The following is a 25652-nucleotide window of genomic DNA, read 5'->3' on the forward strand; positions in this document are numbered from 1 at the left end:
TCCCCCCTCATTTATGATATGGAGTTGCATGTCAGGTAAAGGACCAGTGGAGATTGCAATCATTACCTCAACAGTTAATGCACAGGTGTACATTGAAATTTTGGACACTTTTCTCATTCCATCAATAGAAAATAGGTTTGGTGATGATGAAGTCATTTTTCAGGATGATAATGCATCTTGCCACAGAGCAAAGAGTGTTAAAGCTTTTCTTCAGGAAAGGAATATCAACTCAATGACATGGCCAGCAAACAGTCCGGATCTCAATCTGATTAAAAATTTATGGTGGAAATTTTAAAAAAATGGTCCATGACATGGCTCCATCCTGCAAAGCCGATCTGTCAGCCGCTATTCAAGAAAGCTGGAACCAGCTTGATGGAGAATATTGTTTTTCATTAGTGAAGTCCATGCCTCAAAGAATTCAGGCCATCATAAAAGGCCGAGGAGGAGCAACAAAGTACTAATTGTGATTTTTTTGTTGACGATTCCATAATTTTTTCCTCAACATTGAGTGATTCCATATTTTTTCCTCTACTTGTTTTGGAAAAATATATGCCATTAATTAAAATAACTTAATTTGTTTGAGGTATGTTTCATGAAGCCAGAATGTTCAGCTATTCAACAAAATTGTTTTGTGTCATATCTGTGATTTGTTTATTTGCTACGAAGTAAAAAACCTGGGTGAACATCTTCTAAGTGTGGTGATTCCATAATTTTTGCCAGGGGTTGTATTTCAGATGCTTAAACATGAACTAATAAATCATCAAACAGGTGTATCACAGGTGGGGTCTTCCCATCAGTTAGCCAAGGGAGTGATGTTGGGAGAACACCTAGCCCAACCTGACACCCCAACATGCTGGCTGGCATGAGTGCCAATTTATATCAAAATAGTAATGAATAAAACATCTCAGCAAAAGCTATGTCATGGGCTTCACTAAACCACTGAGCAGCAACCCTACCCAAAATAGTAGTGAAGCCCATGACATAGTTTTTCCAGAGATTGGGTCATGGAATTGTAGATTATGTTCTTTGATAATTCTTGAGGCTGTTTTTTGTGGTTTTCTACAACTACAAAGTGACAGTCTATCCCTATACATCTATTACATCTCTCATGTTGCTTTAGAAACTCACATATTAATGTTATCAAACAAATTGTGCAAAAATTACAAACCAATAATTTATTTTTAAACACAAATAATTAGACTATTAAAGTTAAATTACAACAATTAACTTGTTTAAAGTGAAGCTGGTGGAATGAGATCTGCCTATTGTTAATTTAGTAAGTGGAAAAACAAACAAGGATCCATGAAAACTTTTACAAAACATTCAACAGTTTACAATACACAAAACATTCACTTGATTTGGGCACAGGTGAAAGTTCTCTGCTACACTTCCTTCCCGCTCTCCCGATACAGCTTCACAGCTGTTACTGTGGCTCGGTTAAATGTCACACAAGTGTTCATACGATCAGAAGTAGGAATACTTCGGTAACACTGAACTCAGGACCACCAGACACCCAAAAACGTCCAGCTTCACAGACAGCCAGTGCCCCCTGCATTTCCTGGGGATACCATTCCTCTTTCCATGGCTCCGACCACCCTCTCAGGGCTCTCAGCTATTACCCCAATCAAGGCTATAGGATGGCTTCTGTATCTGTTTTAAGAATTCTGTACTCCTTTCATGATATTTGTCAGGTTGTCATTGTAAATGATAGCAGGTCAGTAAATCTGACTAATCACACTGTGTGTACAGAGTCCAATCACAAATATTATAGAACTGAGTACAGGTGACAGTCCTCTGCTTCCTGCAAACACAAACACAACATGGGTTATAACTGTACCACTTGTACGCATGCTGTCAGTCCACTGCAGAATATGACTTAAGCCTTGCAGCATACCACTTTATAGCACACAGCAGCAAACTACCTGCTATTCTGTTTAAAATAGTACACTAGTATGGAACAGATATGATTATAATCAATGAGATAAAGACAGTGATGGTGAAAAAATAATGAAAATGTGTACAGAAATTATGTCATTAAATATAGTAATACCTTACTTCTGTAACTTACTGCACTGTTCCATACCATTTAAAAGAATATTTCTCATCTGGTTCCACGAACCAAGACACAAGGATAAGAAAAGATCAACTTACAGTATGTTTCTGCTATACTTTCCTGGAATTCACCTTGAAAGGAAAAACAGCCTATTATTACTATAACAGCCACTATGAATATAATATGCAGCATTTACATACGATGTGAACCCATTTCTGGGTATTATTGCTAACTATGAACTGTTGCAGATATCTCTCAATTATTCCCTCCAATGCAGTCACATTTAGACAGCAAACATGTAAAAAAATTTCAGAACACTAGAACAGTACTTACAACATACCACTTTACAGCACACCTGTCATTCTATTTAAAATAATACCTTGGTTTGGAACAGATGTGATTAGGGCTGCCCCCTAATCAAGGGTGTAGGAGAGAGTTTGATATTCAGGGGGACACAACTTGCTATGAATTTTATTTATGTATATGTAATCCCAGTCCTTAAAGCAGCATATATCTTGATTGAAGAATAAAACAATATCAGGATGGCTTGAAATAAGAAGGTATACACGTGTAAACACCGCTTAAGTGCTTTCAAGAAGAGCTGCACACCTCTGTTACTACTAAGCTCATCTGGACACAGGAGATGCACATCTGGGGCAGAGTTTGCCCAACATGAGGGTGTGTCACCCAAAATTAGGATGTGTCTCATTAGGCCTATATATAAGAGTTAACTTATTTCCTAGTGGAGATGGAAAGTGTATGACACTAATCCACATAACCAAATGTCACACTTTGATGTAATGATAGCATGCCATCCAATCACAGCAGAAGACTACCAATTATGGACTACACACAGCAGACAGGTTGTCCCTCACTGTATAGCCAGGGAAAACAGGTGCAATGTTGATGAAAATCTATGGCCTTGAACAACAGGAAAGCGTGGAAGTATGGTACATACTGTGTGTACGTTTTTTGTTTAACTTAATTAAAACATTTATTTGTCTGCAGTTTCTAAAACTTAAAATGTCGACTGAATACTGTGGTGAAGTTTTCTTCACAAAGTTGGTCATATAATTCTACCACCGGTATTACTAGCTAGCTAGCTGATACCTCACTACCACACAACTTACCTAACCTAAAGTACCTAACTTTACCTCAGCAATAGGCCTATGTCAGTGACGAAACAGGTGGCTAGCTAATGTTAGCTTGTTCATTACCGATCAGCGAAATAAGTAACAAGCTAACGTTATATATGAAAATTTACAACATACTCAAACAGAATACTGTTCAGTAGTAGGCTACAGAGAATTTGATACCGAAAAAAGGGTGTGGCGAGTAGCCCAGAATACTTTCTATGTCCTTGATTTACAAAGGCAGTTACCTTGTGAACTCAATGTTTTTTTAGCCTAGCCCTAGTGCTTTTTAAACGACAGTTGTTGCCAGAGCCTCTGGCTGTGTCGTCCCAGTTAATCTGCTGTGTCAAGGAGCGGGAGCCGAGTTATCTTCGAAAATAAAAACCTGTTTAATGGGTTTACTGTGCTTGCGGTCGTCGTTTAACATGAATCAATGTATCCTGAAATCAAATTTTATTTAACGTACAGTAGTTTCAACAGTACAGAAACTAGCTAGCTAATACACTAGGCTACAATCGCTATCGCCAAATTATTCAAAAGATGACTAACGTGAAAACTGGTTGCTAAATAAATCCACACACGCCTATCACTATCATCTAATCACGATGTAATGTCTGTTTTGTTTTGTTTTTTCTTTTCTTTTCCCGGGGTGCGGTGTATGTTTAAGGCTTAGGTTCAAGTTGATTGTTCTTGCATGTTTTTTGATAATGATCCAGTCAGTAAAAGTGGCGCACTCACAAAACGTGATCAGGGAGAACAATATTCCGTTTCTAAATTAAACTTTTATTCTAAATTTGCCAGTTGTAACACAACTATGTGGTGCCTATCCTTCGGGTTTGGGCCAGAGGGACCAAGGGCCTTCCTCCACACTTCGGTGCCTTCTGGAAATAATAAGAGTTCTTACAGAGTCTGATGTAATTAAGGTTTTGGTTTATTGCATATGGTGATCAGTCATATACAGCAAACCGGGTTGGTCCGCGGAGCACAACAACAATGCATTCACAAGCATATCCCCAAGCATTCTGCCCTCCCCTCAACCTGCATCCATCCTTTATGCCTTTTCTCACTCCTCCTATCTCAGACCCCAACTTCCGACTCCTCCCAGGCTCCCCCTTCAAGATCACCCCATCTTCCATTTGATACACCATTATTTAATTTTTTAAACTGTTACATTTACCCCGCCTAGAAAATCCCATAAACACCATAGTCATCAATTGTATATTATTCTTAAACATAACACTTCTGAAATTTCCCATTAATTCCACTCCACACCTATATGATTTTTAAACATAAAAATAAAATGAACTCTGTATTATTTAATTAAGCATATATGCCTGGAATATCACCATTATTTCCAGGCCCATGTTTAAATAGTAAAAAGGGTCAAATAACTCAGTTAGCCAGACAGCGGTGCTGCAGACTGTAAGAAGGCACACAGATATCTATGTGCCATAAGCTACAAGGTTAGGCCTTAAAACAAAGGGTTAATGTAAGAACTAGGCCCCGTCTGGACACGGCCCAGGAGATGGGCCAGAAGAACTAAACGCTGCAAAGGGGGGCCATTAGCTCAGCACTACTATGATGGGCAACCATGACAAATTGCAGTAAATCCACATACAGTTTGCAAGCATTTGTCAGTAGATGTCAGCTAGGCCAATGCAGGCAATCAGCTGTTATTTTCTAGCTGTATAACTCATAAAAGAAAATATAAAACTAAAATGGGATGCATATGTTAAAAGGGGCAAAAACAGGCTGCCATGCTGTAGGGGCATGTCAAGGGGAGGAGATACAATAAGCAAAGGTGGCATGACTATGAGTCAGAGGAAAAAGATACAATAAGCGTAGACTATGAACCAATAGGAGAAGAGAAGGGAGAGAAGATACAATAAGCGTAGACTATGAACCAATAGACGTGAAGGGAGAGAAGATACAATAAGCGTAGACCATGAACCAATAGGAGAAGAGAAGGGAGAGAAGATACAATAAGCGTAGACTAGGAACCAATAGAAGTGAAGGGAGAGAAGATACAATAAGCGTAGACCATGAACCAATAGGAGAAGAGAAGGGAGAGAAGATACAATAAGCGTAGACTATGAACCAATAGACGTGAAGGGAGAGAAGATACAATAAGCGTAGACCATGAACCAATAGGAGAAGAGAAGGGAGAGAAGATACAATAAGCGTAGACTAGGAACCAATAGAAGTGAAGGGAGAGAAGATACAATAAGTGTAGACTGGGAACCAATAGGAGAAGAGAAGGGAGAGAAGATACAATAAGCGTAGACTAGGAACCAATAGAAGTGAAGGGAGAGAAGATACAATAAGCGTAGACTATGAACCAATAGGAGAGGATGGCATGACTATGAAACAACAACATAGCGCACAAAAGGTTCTGGGGTGACATTCAAGGAGGGGCAATGCTGGAGGCAGTGTTCCTTCTTCAAGGTTGCATATCCTGGCATCAACTGTCCTGCAATAGCTTTCAAATACTTATAACCTAGAATAACCTCTGGCCTTACCCAAACCCATAATCATACAGAATCACAGCATATTAATAACAGTACTTAATGCTTTTCCAATAGCGGCACTTTAATCAATACTATCATTAAATGCTTATTAATTGTAGTGCTTATGTAGTAAATCAACAATATCATGTAATGCTTATTATTGTAGTACTTAATATAATGCCTTTCATTAATAACAGTGTTTTAGTGCATACTAGTGCTTTAGGCCTCACATAAGGCCTCACATTCTCCACCACAACTACAAATAATGTTTTTATTCATTTAGAGAAATTAATTTATTGGGGAACTAGTTGGTCCACACAAATATTGTGTGTGTCCCCCCCGGTTCCTACGCCCCTGCCCCGAATAGTCGATGAGAAGAGTCTTAGTCGACTAAGTTTTCAGTAGTCGGTTAGTCGCAGAAAAAAACCCTCAAACTCCATTCGGGAGCTGCGCCTTGTCATTAAAAAGTTATTAGACTATGTCGGGCAGGAAATCATCCGTGTGGTATCATTTCGAGTGTGTAAAGGACGACCCCAAGAATATGACATATGACAAACTCTGCATGCAAAGCTTCGCCTATCATTCGTCGACCTCAAACATGACTTATCATCTGAAACATGTAGGGGAAAGCCGGTAGCCTACAAAACTAACATGGGACGAAAGTAACAGGGCGATTTTCTCCGAGCCCATACTAGTCTGATATGCCTGACTGCATCAGCATGTACAGCATGCAAAACTCACCAGAACCCAGAAAAATCGTGTGGATACATCATACTTTCGCGGAGTTATACCCGAGAAGCTGTTTTCGATCACGGAAAGTAAATTCACTCAAGCTGTAATTTTTTTTCTTTGAATGACAATTTGTGTTTATTGTTTCATGTGTCATAGTCATGATCATTTGACAGATGAATTAGTACTTGAACACATCCTGAAGTTTGCCATATCAGAGTTTCTCAGTTTCGAAGCAAGTCAGGTTTAACTGTCAGGAGACATTGTCGGGACGATTGTAACAGTTGTTTCTTTCATCCCTCTATAATAACAACTATACTTATTATATTATTATACTGAAGTCGTTCCACATTTGTACAAAATAGCACCTTGTTATTGATAGAACACACACGTGAACTGTTGATTAGTTTCTGTCTGTAATTTAATCTTTTAAAATGATGCTTATCTGAAAAGTGTTACTTCCATCCCGGCTCTCCCCTAAGTAGCCTAATGTTATTATCCCTTTCGTACGTAACTTATTTTTATTCAATGTAGCGCACTGTTACCATGGTTCATTATGTTTTCGTTAGCGTTATTAAACTTCTCATAGTTTACAGTTATATTTACAGCTATATTTTTTAAGGTTAAATCACTGTTTCTTCAAAGCTAAAATTACCTAGAATTTTTTCCAATCTAGTGTTCTAAGTGCACCGGTTTTAGCATACGCCCTAAACGGCTAATCACACCGGTGTAACCGTACGCACGAAAGGGTTATTCCATTAGGCTAAATAATTAATGGCCTAATTAACATTAACGAATTGCAAACTTAAGGCTATATGCAGCTAAATAAATACATTGCCATATGCGCTATTAGGCTTATCCAAGTGTTCGTGGGGACTGGGGAAGCTAAAAGGGCAGTTAACTACCTGTTAACTGCCCTTTTGCACAATCTGTTTTAGTTGTCTCCTTCCAAACTGCATATCTAGCCACTCAGTCACTTTAGCACAACCTTTGCAGAGTTTATGTACAGTTGTTAGTAATTTTATATTTTATACTTTTATAGTTTTTATATTCTACTATAGTTTTATTTTCTTTTCTATTTTATTTCTATGTTTAAGTTATGTGTGCACTGTATAGAGAAGCTTTAAATCTCATTGTACTTGTATAATGACAATAAAGGCTTTCTATTCTATTCTATTCTATTCTATTCTAAATTACCTTGCTTACTGCATGTTTAACTTCATGTTCTGTTTTTTATTTATCATTGTGTTGGTTTTACAAGTTCATAAGCTGTATTATATTATAGTGTGTTGAAATAAATTAACAAAATGTTCAGTCTCCTTGCTGGTTGTTCCAACACATTCAGAATCATTACTGCTTTTGCAGTTAGCATTGTCATTAACAGACGGCTGGGTTCGTGCTTGCGCTTGTAAAATTTATATTTTTAAGGCTCATTATTACGGTTTTGTATTTCTCTAGCACGTAGCACAGTGTTAACAATGTTAGGCTACTTATAACATTCTTCCTCAGTCCTGGAACTCAAGCCATTTTCTGATGTCCCAAAAAATATATATATATACTTAAATAATTAAATTAATGTCATAAAGTGCGACGACTAGTCGACTAATGGCTTGAACTAACGGGGGCAGCCCTAGATATAATAAAGATGAAACATCAATGGGGTGAAACTAACAACAGTGATAAAATAAGACCATTATTTTATCATACAGGACAGTAAATGGGACAGCCCCCTCATACCTACAGCCCCTCTTCAAACCCTATGTTCTACTAAGATTGCTATGCTCTGCAACCATGGGACAACTCATTGTCCTGTCCCAACAGGGTCGCTCCTCCCATCTTTACTGGTCCCTCAGTGGTGGAATGAACTCCTCATGGGGACCAGGACTAGTGGTGTAACAGATCGTAGTTGATCCATGGATTAATTGCAATGTTTAACCATAAAGCTGCGTTTTAATCGGACGTGAAGCGAAATTTACGAGTGATGCAAATGCATGAAAAGTCAATGGCAGGAGGCGAATGTTCAACTCCAGTGAAAATTTCAGCTGGCAAAAGCCAATCACCTTCAATCAGGGCTAGAAACCATGCCCGAGGATGCACAAGGAAAGCGATTTGCATTTGGTTAAAACATAGCTTATTAATAGTGTGAAATACAGTTTTACTGCCGCTGTTACTTTTTAAAGTAATAATTCCCTAAATCTCGATGCAGTGTTGCAAAGATGAAAAGTGAAAAGATACAAGTGCAATTGTAAAAACCAGCAACCTTACTTAGCAGAAGCGTTACGAAGACGACGGCTGCGTCCGAAATCACTCACTCGTTCACTCACTCACTATTCACAGTCATACAATAAATTAATAATTTCTGGATATGGTTTTATGTTTGCAAGTTTAACCGAACATTTTTGTGTCTAACTGTGCCAGCTAACTAGCTAAGTGACTAGCTAGTTGCAACTGACATTAACCTGCCAGCTACATAATACTTGTTGTGGAAAATTTCTGATTAAGTGTATACCCCATGTGGAAATTGTAAGCATTGCCACTTTCACCCCACCAGAGAAAAGCGGAGCTTGACGTAGTACGATTAAACTTGTTACTTGGTGGAGATAAATTATTGCCAGCAAACATTATAAGCATTGCCAATAGATGTTAGTTTTTTATTTTAACTGCAGTTATTGATATATTAACTGAAGTTATTGATATATGAGCCATTTACTCTATTAATTAATGTAATGTATCCTATTATACTTTGTATGCCTGTGAGCAGAAACTAGAAAGAAGGGTCAAGAGAGTACAGGAGACTGCAGGAGGGGTATGCAGCTGTGAGATACCTGTATGCCAAGTAAGACCTGTTGTGGCGCTGTTAATGAGAGTTGGACACTGTGCGAGCACTGCTCGGAGGATGGACCCTTAGTGTTAGATAAAAGAGTTGGAGTCTAAAAAAGGGGGGTCGCAAACAGGGATTCTTTATGGAGTATAGCCAAGGCAGAGCAGGTCAAGAAAGGACAGTTATTTTTTATAGATTAGATATGCGTAGTCTTGGAGATAATAGTGTACAGCTAAGGCGGGGTAATTATTTTTAATTAGACAGGTGTGATCTTGGAAAAATAGTGTACAGACTGTGTGTTATGAAACTGAAGGAGGGGGCCTGAGTCTAAGCTCCAGGAGGGGCTAAGGGAATATGCATAAAAAGGGAGATGCATTTGAGGATGGGGCTGACTGCTTGGGGGGGCTGCTTGCCGGACTGCTTGCCTGACTGCTTAGGGGACTGCTTGGGGGGACTGCTTGCCTGACTGCTTAGGGCAGTGTTTTTCAACCACTGTTGAAATAATTAATAAACCACTGGTGTGCCGCGAGATATTGTCAGGTGTGCCGTGGGAAATTATCCAATTTGTGTGCCTGTGCAGTCTAGCGCCTGGCAGAGTAATCATGTAGTACTCTTCCATACCAGTAGGTGGCAGCAGCAGCAGGTAGCTAATTGCCTTGTGCTTAGACTCTAAGCGACAGGTGGATAGCAGGACGACGGTTAAAGCGATGGATAAGTTTTTGAAGAGGAAAAATGCTGACTCTGACTTGGACCCTGGACAAAATCCGGACCCAGATGAAGGCCCTAGTATGAGTGGAGGTCAAAAGAAAGCAAAGACGTCCAGCAAAGTTTCTGGCGCGAGGCAATACAACGAAAGCTATCTTGCATTTGGATTTACTTTTACCGGAGATGCAACGGCACCGACTCCGTTGTGCTTGGTATGTGGTGAAAAGCTCTCCAACAGTGCTATGGTCCCAAGTAAGCTTAAACGCCATCTCCAAACGAAACACCCTTCACTTCAAAACAAAAATGTGGAGTATTTTGTTCGCCTGCGTGAACACACGGAGAAACAAGCAACTTTCATGAGAAAAACCGCAAAGGTAAACGAGAGAGCCCTCAAAGCTAGCTACCACGTCGCTGAACTTGTGGCTAAATCAAAAAAGTCCCACACTGTGGCAGAGCAATTAATACTTCCCGCCTGCAAAGCCATTGTAAATGAGATGCTCGGACCCGAAGCGGCTAAAGAAATAGCCAAAGTCCCTCTCTCAGATAACACAATTTCCAGACGTATTGATGATATGTCTGCAGACATCGAAAGTGTGGTTTTGGACAAGATCCGTATCAGTAATAAATTTGCGTTGCAACTTGATGAGTCTACTGATATAAGTGGACATGCTCAACTCTTGGCCAATGTGCGTTTTGTAGATGGAGACACAATCAGAGAAAACTTTCTATTTTGCAAGGCTTTGCCAGGAAAAACAACAGGAGAGGAAATTTTTCGGGTCACATCAGAATATCTGGAAAAAGGAGGACTTAAGTGGGAAAACTGCACGAGTGTCTGCACTGATGGAGCTGCAGCCATGGTCGGGCGCACCAAAGGCTTTGTAAGCAGAGTGAAGGAAAAAACCCCAGATGTGATCATTACGCACTGTTTTTTACACCGCGAAGCCCTCGTAGCCAAGACTTTACCAGCAGACCTCGTTCCTGTGTTGGATGATGTTGTGCGCATGGTAAACTTTGTGAAGTCACGACCTGTGAAAAGTCGCATATTTGCGGCTTTGTGTGAAGAAATGCTGTTTCATACGGAGGTCCGATGGTTGTCGCGCGGCAAGGTGCTGGCCCGTGTGTATGAGCTGCGAGAGGAACTTAAAGTGTTTCTGACAAATGAGGGGTCCGACTACGCAAAGCTGCTTGCAAGTGATGAGTGGTGTGCAAGGCTGGCATACCTGGCAGATATTTTTCATCATCTGAATGAACTGAACACACGAATGCAAGGCCAAAATGAAAACCTGCTTACAAGTACAGATAAAATAAATGGATTCCGTTCAAAGGTGCAACTCTGGCAGCAACATGTGGAAAGTGGCAATCTTGAAATGTTCCCACTCACCAATAATTGGCACGATGTTAATACTGCTGCACTGTGTGAAATAATAGTTAAACATTTGAAAACTCTTGAGGAGAAGATGTCATTTTATTTCTCTTCAGCCTCCACGGAGTGCCTTGACTGGGTTAGGAACCCATTCAGCTCAGCATCAGCTGTTGGAAAGGACATGACTTTACAGGAGCAGGAGGAACTAACTGAACTGAGACAAGATCGTGGTCTCAAGCTAAGCTTTGCTGATCTACCTTTGGACAGTTTTTGGTTGGCAGCTGCCAAGGAGTTCCCCATGCTGGCCAACAAAGCTATTTTGACATTGCTCCCATTTTCCACAACATACCTGTGTGAGGTGAGCTTTTCAAGCCTGACTGCTGTAAAAACTAAAAACAGAGAAAGACTGAGAGCTGTGGAGGAAGAGCTTCGTGTGTGTCTTTCATCGATTCCTGCCAGGATATCAGCTCTGTGTTCATCCAAACAGGCCCAGGTTTCACACTGAGTGAGTATAAATATGAAAGATTATAAAATACTTTTTTCTTTGTGTTTATTTGATTCCTATTCAAGACGTTATAATATAACGTCATTCTTCAATGTTAAAAAACGCTTATATTAACAATATAACACTTATATTGTTAAAATAAGCTTTTTTTTTCACATTTTCAGCTGGTGGTGTGCCGCGGGATTTTTTCAATGAAAGAAATGTGCCTTGGCTCGAAAAAGGTTGAAAAACACTGGCTTAGGGGACTGCTTTGGGGGACTGCTTGGGGTTATGACTGATGACGTTACTGCTCTGCGCGGACCAGCCCGGTTTACTGTATGTGATTTTGAACCATGTACAATAAACCTTTTGCATCAGACTTTGAGGAATATTTTGTATTAATTTTTGGAGATTGTTCATTTTTGCATTTGATGTAGCTTCCTTGCGGCGCATTAGCAGAAAACTGTTAGCGCCGGTGGTCGGGACACAAACGCGGACCGCAGGATGTTCCGGTTGCAGGCGAGAATAGAAAGGGACAGGCAGTTCGTAAATCCAGGGACAGGCAGGGTTCGAAGCACAGAGAAGCAATCCGGGGGCAAATCCAAAATCGGGAGTCAGGGAGAACAGGGTCAGGAATCAGGCAGGTGAGAGGCAGCGATCAGATCCAAAACGGCAGGCAGGATCGGCAATGTAGCAAACAGCTCTCGAGAAAATAAAGCGCGGGGACGAGACAGGTGAAACACACTGAAACGAACTAGCAACAAGACAGAGACACGCAGGGAAGATATAGGGCTGGGGTAATGAGGAGATGGGAAGCAGGTGAGCAGGCAGGCAGGTGCAGGCAATGAGGGAATTAGGTGGGCGGGGACCCGGCGGGGAGCAGGGCGGGGCAGGAACACAAGGAAAACAAAAGCACAAGGACAGGGAAAACAAAAACACTGCGGCTTAAGGGGGCGGAGCCCTGACAGAAAACGGCGGGGAGTGGTGAGGTCACCACATACTGCTACCTATCTAGCTATTACCAGCCAACTTAATGAAAGAACTAGCATCCAGGGTCATCTGTTCAAATTAGCTGAAACTAACGTTAACTAGCTAGCTGGCAGGTAAGTCCAATGTTCAAGTGTAAAATGTATACATATCTGCACTATATGGTGAATAGGGAGCGATTTCGGACAGCAGAATAAGCGCTCATATTGCACTTTAATTTAACAATTGAGAATTGAATATTTTACTTTAAGATTTTATTTAAACATTGGACATCTTGAATGTTGTTTTCATTTAAGACCATGGGCAAAAGTTCCTTGCTTTAATGGTTCTTTAAGTTCTTTAAGTAATAAATGGAAAACAAAGTTATATCCCCCCCCCTTTTTTTTTCTTTTGCTGATCCGAAAAATGATCCGATCCGTGACTCAAAACCGTGATCCGATCCGAACCATGAGTTTTGTGATCCGTTGCACCCCTAATCAGGACAGTGGAATCACTGGCCATCTCACCTCTTCAAACTGCACCTCTGTTCCACCTCAATCCTTGGTCCCTAACACCTCCTACTTGTAGTTCCAGCTTTTTATTTTACGTGTAATATTGCAATGTGTTTTGGATTCTGTGATCTAGTGACTGATATACAGTAATATACTTGACGTCCCTTGTCTAGTCAGTTTGCACAAGTTACCTTAGGGTAGGACAGTGCTATGCTCACACTGGTCTGGGAGTATTGTTAGACTGGTCTGACACTGTTGCTCATTCAACTTGAATGGATAGACTTATGTTCTCTTGTGCTGAAAGTCACTCTGGATAAGAGCATCTGCTAGATGAATGTAATGTGATGTAACATGTACAGAAATTCTAACATTAAATACAATAATATCTTATTTCTGTAACTTACTGCACTGTTCCATACCATTTAAAAGAACATTTCTCATCTGCTTCCAAAAACCAAGACACAAGGAAAAGAAAAGATTAACTTACAGAATGGTTCTGCTATACTTTCCTGGAATTCACCTTGAAAGGAAAAACAGCCCATTATTACTACAATGACAGTGGTACGGCCGTAACAGATACTAAGACTGTAGGGTTGATCAGTCTAGATAAGGTGTCATTCTGCCCCTTAATACTAAAAAGAATTACTAAGAAGAGATTACTAAAAAGAAAAACATGCCTTAGTGTCGAGTTATCTGTGGTTTCTGCATCATCTCCTACCCAAACTTGAAAAAGCCCTTGCTTGACTACATACGATGCATGGATCAACTATTGAATAATGAAGCCCTTAATCTTTTTTTGGGTTCTTTAATAATAACTTCAGCAAGAGGGGTGACAGTTGCAGACAATAGTTGTGGTATTAGTAGTATTTTTAGTTTTAATTTTAGCTTTAGTTTGTTTTAAGGTTGATAACCTTAAAAGGAAAAATAAACTCACGATTTAGAATGATGACATAGATTGCAAGCACAACAAATACTCATGAAATTCGAACTAATAATTATTTTACATTTAAACAAAATAACCTTACTGCAAATGCAAGCGAAATTATTCTCCCCTATTCCCATTTAAACACTGTCCATTTCAGTAACCTGACCTAAACCATGCTCCATAGAACATACAACATCTCAGGCTAGGCTGCTACAATGAAGATACGGCTATGATGCTTTAACAATGGAACTAGCTAGCATGGCTAAATAGCATGCTACCGAAGTTGTAACATTATTCGTCATAAACATTGTTTTTAATATGGTATACCGTAAAGTACTTTACCATAGTAATTATAAATGTTATCAAGATAATTTGCCGTACCAGTAGCGTATTTGCAGTAAAGCAAAGAGTTGACACATTCCCGTTTACAATGCGGTTCTCTTCAAGCGCGCATTTTTTATGTACACAGCCACTTCTTCCGCGGTATTTCTCTATGAATATTATCAAGCTACCAGTTTACTTGATACTCGTTCAGTACTAAGACAGTGTTCTTGAATTTCACATGAACGTACATTCGTTGTTGCTTATTATTTCTTTCCTTTCTTCTTTATAATTCCTCCACTAGTTTTAATCAGTTTTTGTTTGCAGATAATTTGTCCATTTAAGTTTCAACTTGACACTCAGTTGTCCCCATTTCCGCAGTCCACTGTTAAGAAATGTAGCCCTCTAAAATGAAGTAACTGACAAAACTGAAGCCTGTATTTTTGCACATTCAGATAGTACTTTACTTTCAGGCAGGTCGTTCCACTTATAGCCCCCCCAGGATATGTGTTAAACAAGCATTTGTAGCAGGACTCATGGTCCTACTCGCTCCTCTAATAAGTGAAATCTTTTGCACCCCTTCCTCAAGTTGCACATGTTTTTGGAAAGGGTGTTTGACCTTTGCTCCAAAGCCTTTGCTGTAGGTGGCCATATTTTGAGCCGAGTTTTACGTCATCTTCTGCCACGTGACTTGCATGACAGTTTTGGGGTCTGTCGTCTCACAGGACAGGATCACATTTTGACCAAGTGTTGCCGTGACAATCTGCCTTGTCCACACTGATTCTGTTGATACTGCAAAATAAAATACCAACACATGGTATGATATAAACCCAAGTGGTCACTCTGAAAAATGCAATTTAAAAATGTGGAGCAAATACAATTTCATTGATTGACATTATAATATGCATGAGTCATTGTGTGTGAAGTGTAACCAACTTTGGCATGACCCCCTCGCATTTCCTTTCTTTTCAAATTTATACTCTGGTGCAATATTTTATACACATTAAGGAGTTACAGCATATGGATAACATATAATTGAATTAGTGTCTGGAGAATGGCTAAAGGAAAAACATTGAGTGAAATTGCTGGCGTCTCTTGATTTTCAAGGTGTCTAAAATGGATGGGTAGTAGGCTACTGGCAGATCATAAGAATCGAAAAGAAAGCAAGGTTTAAACGAAGAAGTGAAAGAGGGCTCAGATATCAGTGAGCATCCATGCACAACACTAAAGTAACCATTGAAATCAGGATTTCCTGACAGGTTGCATTTAAATATCTTCATTAAGAAAGGGGAATAAGATCACCGTAAATAGGGAAATTTTGAATGATAGCCACTGTTTAACTCAACAATTGTGGTATTTCAGAACCTGTCATGTGCATGCTTAGAAGGCATCATGACATTACCAAGCTAAGGAAATACGTCTACAATAACTACCTAAAGTTATAATTAGTCATCTAAACGTTAAGTATTCATGGTAGCAACGGACGGCTCAAAACCGTTCATTTCGGCATATAAAGTAATGCAAATATCTTTCAAACCAATACACAACATAACAGAAACGTCATCTGCCGTGTAAGAATGTCATGTAAAATACGATTTAAAGTAGTATTTAAAAGGAAACTCACCGACAGCTGCTATACCAAAAGTGAAAATTAAGTATCAGATTGAAGATGTAACTGCTAATTTACTTTGTCTAAGCATTTCCTTTTCCAATGTAGGCTTTTCACACTGCACTTGGGCTAAGAGCATTCTTAGAACCTTCTTAGCCCCAGGCTAAGAAAGCTTTCACACTGGCACGTAGGCGTGTGGCAGGGCGTACAGTAGGGGGCTCAGCACGCAGCCCTGAGGAGAACCAGTGCTGAGTGTGAGCATGGAGGAGAGGTGGGGGCCAAGTCTGACAGATTGTGGGCAGTTTGTGAGAAAATGTTTGATCCAGGTGCAGGTGGGGAGGAGGATCCGCAGTTTGAACAGTTTGGTAACTAATATGTCCGGGATGATTGTGTTAAACGCTGAGCTGTAATCCACGAAGAGCATCCTCACATAGCTCTTCCGGTTCTCCAGATGACTCAGTGCTCTGTGAAGTGTTATGGCTATGGCATCCTCTGTAGATCGGTTCGCTCTGTAAGCGAACTGGTGGGGGTCGAAGGAGGGAGGGAGGCAGTCTCTGATGTGCTGCGAGACTAGCCGCTCAAAACACTTCATGACTACAGACGTGAGGGCTATGGGTCTGTAGTCACTGAGACTGTCTATGGCAGGTTTTTTAGGAATGGGGATGATGGTGGCGGCCTTCAAACATGAAGGGACGGTGGCATGCGTCAGGGAGAGGTTGAACAGCTTGGTAAGGATCCCTGCCAGCTGGTCTGCGCATGCCTTGACCACAGTCCCCGGGATGCCGTCAGGTCCAGCAGCTTTCCTGGGGTTCACTGCTCTCAGTGTCCTTCTCACCTCATGCTCCTGGAGAGAGAGAGGGGGGGTGCTGGAGTTGTGGGGAGGCAGTGAGTGCAGGTGTGTGGTGGTCTCAAAGCGGGCAAAGAAGCCGTTCAGCTCCTCTGCCAGCGTGCTGCTGCTGCTGGTGGTCGTTGGGCTCTGGCCTTTGTAGTTGGTTATGCCCTGGATGCCCCTCTACATCTGGCGAGGGTTGTTGTCCATGAGGTAGCCCTCCATCTTCCTCCTGTAGACCTCCTTAGCATGCTGGATGCCTCTTCTCAGGCTGGCTCTGGTAATGCTGTACAGTGAGCTGTCTCCCGTCCTGAAGGCAGAGTTACGGGCTCTGATCAGAGTCTGGACTTCATTCGTCATTCAGGGTTTCCTGTTTGGAAAAACCTGGATGCGTTTGTCCACTGTGACATTTTCTACGCAGCTTTTTATGTAGAAAAGCACAGTCTCTGTGTATGCCTCTAGGTCCTGCTGTTCAAAGATGCTCCATTCTGTACAAGCAAAACAGTCCTGTAGCTGAGAGAGAGCATTTTCAGGCCAGGTTCTGATGGTTTGTGTGCTCGGTTTTGTTTGTTTTCGGAGGGGGGTGTAGGCCGGAATGAGGAGCAGAGAGAGATGGTCGGGTTATCCTAGGTGGGGGAGGGGCGTCGCTCTGTAAGCATGCTTAATGTTGGTATAGACACGATCAAGTGTATTTTCTCCCCTAGTAGAACACTTGACATGCTGGTTGAGTTTGGGGAGCACAGTCTTTAAGCATGCTTGGTTGAAATCCCCGGCGATTATGTGGACGCCGTCGGGATGAGTCCATTGATTGTTAACAATGTGTTGAAGATGTCCGAGCGCCGGAATATAGACAGCGGTATTATAGCGGCGGAATATAGACAGCGGTAACGATGACTACAGTTAGCTCCCGTGGCAGATAGAACGGTCTGCACTGGACAGACATGGCCTCTAGGTCCGGTGAGCAGTGGCTGTCTATTATTTTGCTGTTAGAACACCAGCCCCCAAGCACGTAAACACAGAGCCCCCCCCCCCCCCCCCCCCTTTGTTCTTACCGGAGGCTTTGTTCCAGTCGTGGCGATGGATGGTCCGTCCTGCTAGCTCCACCATAGCGTCGGGGATTTGCGAGTGCAGCCAGGATTCCGTCACAATCAACAGACAACGCTCACGGATGAGGCAGTTGTAGGCTATCTGTGACTGTAACTCATCCATTTTGTTTGCGAGGGATCTGGCGTTTGTGAGGAAAATAGATGGTAGTGGAGGTTTGTGCGGTTGCTTCCTTAGTTGAGCTAGCAGTCCGGCTCTGCATCCCCGCTTTTGCTTCCTCTCTCTGCGCCGCCTCCTTCGCCTGCTGGGTCCGGCAACAATCCACGGAGCTCCCGGCGGTCTCGCTAACTCCAGTGGGATGTTATGAGTCCGTGTGAAGGCACTTGTGACTTCAGTGTTAAGCTGAAGTCCAATGCCTATCAATTCCTGACGACTGTAGGTTAAGTTTCCGTGACAAAACAAGACAAGCAATGAGTAAAAACACAAAAGAGTGCGCTGTGGAGAGCCATGAGCCGCTGCGTCCGTACGCGCCGCCATCTTGGTAGTTAAGTGATTACGTTCTTAAGTATGCACTGTTTGTTGTATGCTTATAGACACCTACAGCTGACCAGAGGAGGAGCAGAAAGAGAGGTAGTGCTGAAGCTTTAGAGAGCATGGTGCAAACCTTCATTGAACATCAGCAAGCTTCAAAGAGGGAGTTCATGCAGTGGATGGAGGAACAGGAGCCAGCAAGTGAGAGAAGAGAGGAGAGAAGGCAGCAGGAGGGAAGGGAGCATGAGCTGCAGCTCTTCAGCATGCTGGGGCAGATGTTGATGGGGCAGCCTATTGCATACTCCCAGAATGGTAGTAAAACATATACAGCTTTATAAATCCTATTGAGTTCCTCTTTGTTATTTTATCACCGATCAGTTCCTGCGTAATCTCAACACTTTAGCCTTCTTGTATCACCAATCAGTTCCTGCTTAATCTCAACAATTTAGCCTTCTTGTATCTCCAATCAGCTCCTAATATTTCATTGTATCATTCTCATTATATCAGTCAGATCAGTTTGTGCAACTCACTCAAGTTTACTCCCTTGTGTGTGTATGTATGTGCATGCCTTTGTGTAGACTACAGCCTATCTGGCAGCTGCAAAATTCTGCACAAAGGCATTGCGCACTATTGAGGCATCCTCAGTTGGGATCTCAAGGTGGTGATCTGGATCCTGGAATGGATCCTCTCTCAGTGGCAGTTCATCATTGAAGGGCTCTCCTGATGACTCACACAAATGGAATGTCATTATCCTGTCTTTACCAATGAAGGTGTGGTGGAGAATGTGAGGCCTAAAGCACTAGTATGCACTAAAACACTGTTATTAATGAAAGGCATTATATTAAGTACTACAATAATAAGCATTACATGATATTGTTGATTTACTACATAAGCACTACAATTAATAAGCATTTAATGATAGTATTGATTAAAGTGCCGCTATTGGAAAAGCATTAAGTACTGATATTAATATGCTGTGATTCTGTATGATTAGGGTTTGGGTAAGGCCAGGGGTTATTCTAGGTAATAAGTATTTGAAAGTTATTGCAGGACAGTTGACGTCAGGATATGCAACCTTGAAGAAGGAACACTGCCTTCAGCATTGCCCCTCCTTGGACGTCACCCCAGAACCTTTGTGCGCTATGTTGTTGTTTCATAGTCATGCCATCCTCTCCTATTGGTTCATAGTCTACGCTTATTGTATCTTCTCTCCCTTCACTTCTCCTATTGGTTCATAGTCTACGCTTATTGTATCTTCTCTCGCTTCTCTTCTCCTATTGGTTCATAGTCTACACTTATTGTATCTTCTCTCCCTTCACTTCTATTGGTTCATAGTCTACGCTTATTGTATCTTCTCTCGCTTCTCTTCTCCTATTGGTTCATAGTCCACGCTTATTGTATCTTCTCTCCCTACACTTCTCCTATTGGTTCATAGTCTACGCTTATTGTATCTTGTCTCCCTTCTCTTCTCCTATTGGTTTACGGTCTACGCTTATTGTATCTTTTTCCTCTGACTCATAGTCATGCCACCTTCGCTTATTGTATCTCCTCCCCTTGGCATGCCCCTTTTAACATATGCATCCCATTTTAGTTTTATATTTTCTTTTATGAGTTATACAAGTAGAAAATAACAGCTGATTGCCTGCATTGGCCTAGCTGACATCTACTGACAAATGCTTGCAAACTGTATGTGGATTTACTGCAATTTGTCATAGTTGCCCATCATAGTAGTGCTGAGCTGACGGCCCCCTTTTGCAGGGTTTAGTTCTTCTTTGTCTTGTTCCCGTGGCCCATCTCCTGGGTCGTGTCCAGACGGGGCCTAGTTCTTACATTAACCCTTTGTTTTAAGGCCTAACCTTGTAGCTTATGGCACATAGATATCTGTGTGCCTTCTTACAGTCTGCAGCACCGTTGTCTGGCTAACTGAGTTATTTAACCCTTTTTATTATTTAAACGTGGGCCTGGAAATAATGGTGATATTCCAGGCATATATGCTTAAAAATAAAATGAACTCTGTATTATTTAATTATGTTTAAAAATCATATAGGTGTGGAGTGGAATTAATGGGAAATTTCAGAAGTGTTATGCTTAAGAATAATATACAATTGATGACTATGGTGTTTATGGGATTTTCTAGGCGGGGTAAATGTAACAGTTTAAAAATTAAATAATGGTGTATCAAATGGAAGATGGGGTGATCTTGAAGGAGGAGCCTGGGAGGAGTTGGAAGTTGGGGTCTGAGATAGGAGGAGTGAGAAAAGGCATAAAGGATGGATGCAGGTTGAGGGGAGGGCAGAATGCTTGGGGATATGCTTGTGAATGCATTGTTGTTGTGCTCCGCGGACCAACCCGGTTTGCTGTACATGAATGATCACCATATGCAATAAACCAAAACCTTAATTACATCAGACTCTGTAAGAACTCTTATTATTTCCAGAAGGCACCGAAGTGTGGAGGAAGGCCCTTGGTCCCTCTGGCCCAAATCCGGAGGATAGGCACCACAAAGGGTATTTGCATTTTTTGAAACAAGTCTTAGGTTGGCAGTTGGCTCCGCCTATACAGGTAATGTGAGCTAGGCATTCTTGGCTCTTCTGCATTTTTTAAAATGTGTATTAATCGCAGCGTGTATATGTTGAACGTGCAGACAGCGTGTATATGTTGAAAGTGGTGTCCTTATGACACCACTTTATGATTACTAGTTTATTCCCGGCACAGTATCTTATAAGGAAACTTGTTCTCAATTTACTGTAAACTGAGGTCGCTATATAAAGGTAACAGCCTTACATATCATATATGCAAACAGAAAAAGGAGTGTTACTGGAGCCATACCATAAACGGAAAGGGAATTGTATTCTGAATTATACTTCCCTTGCCTCCCATTCCGGAAGTAAGACTGTAAATAATGGTTTAACGGCGACGAGCGGATTAAATGTTATCATTCATATCCACACAATGCGAAGTTGACGCCCCGCCGTGTTGAATTTTATTTACGCGGCATCTTGTGAGGATCCCGCTGCCTTTCTGTTCGTGACTTGGAGGCTGTGTTTTGATATAGTCAGTGCTGCTGTATCAAGAACTGCCATAGTAGGTCACACCATCGTTCAGGGAGAAAACTGGACAATGGAATACGTTTTTTCGCCTTTACTACATGGAAAAAAACACAAAGGGAAGCAGGTTGAGGAGGTGACGAGAAGACGCTGGATGGCGTGGGTAGCTGCAGTAATGAGGTCCAAGATTATAGCAAATCTTTTTTATTATTAATGCGACTGATCAAACCCACTGCCTATGACTCAATAAAACAGTCACATTGCTGAATGTTTTTGAAAGTTTTGTATTTTGTCTGGTTTAACAATTGGGCCAAAAAGAGGAGCATTACGTTGTATTTGTAGCACATTTTTGCCTAGGTAGTATAGCAGGACTTTATCGTCCAATTGACTGTATTTGATATGCAACCTTGACCAGATTAGTTCTGTCTTGCTACACTGACCTTGTGCTCAGCTTCAGCACTATCTGCATTGTATGACCTGTACACATCTTGCCCTTGTGCCTGTTGTTTGCCCACTATATGCACTTTTGTACATCTCTTTGGATAAAAGCTTCTGCCAAATGAATAAATGTAAATGAGTGCCACTTTACCATTGCGAGTATGACTTTGCTCTCGCAGTTTGCCAGCTTATGAATTAGCAGATCTTGTACCCAGCCACTGCAAAACTTCATGAGCTTCTAGGGATTTATAACTTTTAAACTCACGCAAAGTGTATGCACTCCAAAAATGAGATAATTAACAATGTCCGGGTATGTGAGTGGAGGTAGTGCATTGGGGTCTGTAATCCAGTCTTGGGCTGCCAAGTCATATGGGTCTATGTTTTATCATTGTTAGTTTGTCCAAATACTGTTGCTTGGCATTGGGATTTCATTTCTCCCGGTAGGGTCCTTTTTCTTTCTCTTTCCCCTTCTCCTTCAGATTTGAAAGATTTTAACAACTTTTTTCCCCAAACAAAACAAACGGTACGCAGGTAACCTTGGTAGCAAGCACAGGTAAACAAAGTGCGTTCCTCACAACACGGAGCCCCCGTATCTTCACATTCTCTATAGCAGTGTTTCTCAATCCTACTCCTGGAGTCCCCCTGTCCTACATATCTTCTATCTACCCTTACTCCAAACACACCTGATTGAAATTAGTGATTAAATCAGGTGTGCTCAGCTAGTCAAAAGTGCCACTGATGAGTTCAGTCAGGTAGGTAGAGCAGGGAAAGATGGAAAATGTGCAGAGCAGGGGGCCCCCAGGAGCAGGGTTGAGAATCAGTGCTCTATAGCCTATACATTGATCTAATTTATTTTTGTATTTTTCCAGGAACTAGGATCTGAAGACATCTGACCAGGGATCTGATCTCCCTGAAGACATTACTGTTAATATTTCTCTCTCTCTCTCTCTCTCTTTATTTACTTATTTATTCATCCATTCATTTATTTTTACACTTGAATAAATATTGATAATGTCTATAACAACTCAATCCTAACTTGTCTCCAATCTGTCAATTATCAATGAATAAATTGGTTATCAGCAACCCTGCTAGCAGGGGACGTCCTGGGGACATTCGGAGATGTCCCTTTTTGGTCCTCTGTAGGTTATGACGTGACATTATCCTCCGGACATCCTTAAAACGTTATTAGTTCCATGAAGGTCCCAATTTGGTTATAAATATGACATTCATTTATAACTTATAGTGGACACCAGGAACGTCTCTGGTTGGTTATAAAATAACGTCATGTGCAGAACTTTGGGGGGACATTCGGCAACGTCACGCCGTGTGCATAGTTTAATATTAATAACAACATTATGGGGAAAGCATCTAATCTCTTTTGTTTTGCTTTTCCTTTTTTGTATTTAAATACCTTGTGGGAGTCCAGAATGCACATGTGTTCCACCTAAGGTATGCAAAAAGTCACACAGGTGTAAAGTTTACTTACAAATTCTGTAAATCTCTCTATTCTATCATAACACCATAAATAAACTGAACTGCATTAATGGAAATGCTCTTACAAAAAAGAATAACAGCTCTCACCTTGAAATATTTCAGTGTTTGACAGGTGGGCACTGCTAGGTGGAGACACTGCATTAAGAAAACATTTGGAGTTTTGGTTTTGCTCCTCATTTTCGGCATGCCACTTTGATTTACACTTAAAGAATCTTCCTCTTTCTGTCCAAGACAATAATATCTTGGAGATTAGGGGGTAATAACACCTTGATACTTCAATACAAAAGTTAAATCTGCTGGCACATACAAATTTCTGCATTCAAATTGAGTGAAAAGAGCGAACTTTTCTCAATTTGCCTGCGCACATTTGCGTGTAAGAAGACTGCACCTGCTTACAGGGATGACATTTTGCGCTCAGCAGCAACTGGACGCCTCGCTCCTTGCATGGTCAAGGCAGGAGGTGCTCGTTCTGCCAGACATCGGCGTTTCACCTACATCGCTCCCCAGTGGTGGAACGAACTCCCTTCAAACCCTTCGCTAAACCCCGGCCCCCTTGATTACTGTGGCTATGTAGAACAGACTGTCATAACACATGTAACATTCAATTGCAAAACGATGGAGATTAGCTAGTTGAGTGAAACTCCTCCCTGAGTGAAACTCCTCAGGAAGTATTAAACAGGTTTTGGAAAAACGGGTGTTTAATTTCATCTGATTGTCGTTTGCAGTATTGTATGGAGGGCTACATCCACAACATGAGATTATCAAAAGAAGCATAGGTAGGATGCGGATTGAGGCAGAAGTCCACCGCTCTCTGAAAAAAAAAACAACAACAACAACCCTGAATGAGCTTTCTGTTGTTGGCTTCCCATCAACGAAGTGCTAAAAATGAGATGACTGTTATGCTGACTAACACAATACATCTGTTAATGTCAGCAGTAGTTCAAGTTAATACTAGGACAACTCTTACATACGGTAAGATAACGAGTTACGTTAAATAGTGGCATCAATACAGCTAGCTAGCTACTTGCAACTGTTTACTAATGTTGTCATAATATTGCCTTGTTATACATCTATGAAGATAAATACAAATATTGTTTACAGCTTTGTTTTGTTGTGGCCTCTGTTCATGTTACATGTGTATCACCTTGCGTCACTAGGTGACACTGTTTTACATTATATTGCTTTTCTTGACGCCTATGTCATCGACTGTACATTTTACTGTACACGGTATAATTGTGGATTGCACACATTATGGCGACACTGTAAGACACCCTGCTTTACTCCTAGAAAAGGTCCATTGGTATCCAGACTGCATCTGTTTTACTTTGCACCTTCATGCATTACATTACATTACATTACGTTACATGCATTTAGCTTATCCAGAGTGACTTCCAGCACAAGAGAACATAAGTGCATCCATTCACGTTAAATGAGCAACAGTGTCAGATCAAGCTAATAGCACTCACAGGCCAGTGAGTGTGAGCATAACACTATTCAAGCACTACCACAAGTTAACTTGTGCAACCTGACTAGGCAATGGAAGCCAAGTACACCAGAACACAGAATCCAAAAGGCATCACAATACTACATGTAAAATAAACATCAGTCCTTGAGACAGCAGGTGTTAGGGGCGGGGATTAAGGTGGAACTGAGATGCAGTCTGAAGAGGTAAGTTTTCAGTCTGTGACAGAAGATGGCCAGTGATTCCCCTGTCCTGACCTCTATGGGCCATTCGTTCCACCACTGAAGGTCCAGTACAGACAGGGATCATGTCTGAGAGGAATGACCTCATCAGGACAGGACAATCAGTTGCCCCGTAGATGCAGAATGTAAGGATCTTGACAAAACATAGGGTTTGAAGACTGGTCATAGGTATGAGGGGGCTGTCCTATTCACTGTCCTGTATGCCAGCACTAAGGTTTTGAACTTGATGCAAGTGATAACAGGAAGCCAGTAAAGTGAAGTGAGAAGGGAAGTAACTTGACTACATTTAGCGAAATTGTAGACAAGTCATACACTATATGTTTAATTTACCTTGGAGTAAATGCTGGATTAAGATATGAACGTGGTCTGCAGCAAAACTCAATCCAATGCATATATTTCATAAAGTCAGCTTTGGGTTTTAGAAATGGAACAAAAAA

The 25652-nt window shown here is 41.2% G+C and overlaps 1 pseudogene; it reads right to left on the reverse strand.

The window, feature by feature from the left end:
* Positions 1 to 13092: 13092 nt before the first annotated feature.
* LOC118789162 lies at positions 13093 to 18166 on the reverse strand (annotated as a pseudogene).
* Positions 18167 to 25652: the final 7486 nt, after the last annotated feature.

The sequence above is a fragment of the Megalops cyprinoides genome, chromosome 14, assembly GCF_013368585.1.
Source record: "Megalops cyprinoides isolate fMegCyp1 chromosome 14, fMegCyp1.pri, whole genome shotgun sequence".
NCBI lineage: Eukaryota > Metazoa > Chordata > Actinopteri > Elopiformes > Megalopidae > Megalops > Megalops cyprinoides.